Here is a 1,040-nt window from a genome sequence, read left to right on the forward strand (position 1 = left end):
TCAATTTCTACTTCACACTTGTGGTTCTGGGAAGGACCAAACATCACTTCATCCGCTGTTTGTGGATTCTGTGTGCTCCCCTGAATCCACACAAGCATCCCTGCTATGTGTTTGCCTGGTGCAACTATGTTTCTGTTATTTGCAACTACAAAAACCTCATCAGGATGGAAATTGGGTTAAGAGTGCTGCGGCTCTTGTTTTAAAACATACTGTTTTATACATGGTCATGACTTTTATAACAGTTATTTGCAGCACTGAACATGAAGGTGGGGTTGGCTTTTCAAAACAGACAGACAAAATTATCTTCAGTTGGAATTAAGGAGGAGTTGACTCATCCAAAGACCTTTGAGTGTAGTTTGCCAAAAGCAAACATGACATCTGCTTTTACTGAAAAGTCTAAGATCAGTCCATTGCCTCAATGAGCTTGCAGCTCAGTCGCAGGAGACAAATATAACACCTGAAACAACTGGAGAACAATTCAAGGCAGGTTATGATTACAAGCTAAATCATGGAGTACTGCCTAGATGTGCATTAGTCCTGAGGAGGGGAGGTCAGAACAGACTGGAGCCTCAGAAATGATTGAGAGAGGCAGGAGGTGAGCTTCAAGAAAGACAGGTTCAGTGCTCGCTTCGGCAGCACATATGCTAAAATTTCAACTATACAGAGATTAGCATGGCCCCTGCACAAGGATGACATGCAAATCTATGAAACGTGCCATATTTTTAAACAAGGTCCTACTGAATAGCACAGAGAACTATATTCAATACCTTGTAATAATCTAAATAATCTATAATGAAAAGAATATGAAAAGGAATATATATGTGTAGCTGAATCACTGTGATGTACACCAGAAACTAACACAGTAACACAGTATTGTAAATCAACTATACTTCAAAAAAAAAAAAAAAAAACCCACCAAAGACCACACACACACACACACACACACACACACACACACAAAAGAAAAAAATAAAAAAAAGAAAAAGAGGGCTCAGTGTCTTGAATGGGCAGCTGAACTGGGTGAAGGAACGTGTCACCAA

The 1,040-nt window shown here is 39.7% G+C and overlaps 1 non-coding gene across 1 annotated transcript; it reads left to right on the forward strand.

The window, feature by feature from the left end:
* The first annotated feature begins 620 nt into the window (after positions 1 to 620).
* LOC116156172 (U6 spliceosomal RNA) lies at positions 621 to 724 on the forward strand. Its single transcript, XR_004140017.1, has one exon. It is a non-coding gene; the product is annotated as a U6 spliceosomal RNA (small nuclear RNA).
* Positions 725 to 1,040: the final 316 nt, after the last annotated feature.

Source organism: Camelus dromedarius, chromosome 8 (genome assembly GCF_036321535.1).
Source record: "Camelus dromedarius isolate mCamDro1 chromosome 8, mCamDro1.pat, whole genome shotgun sequence".
NCBI classification, from domain to species: Eukaryota; Metazoa; Chordata; class Mammalia; order Artiodactyla; family Camelidae; genus Camelus; species Camelus dromedarius.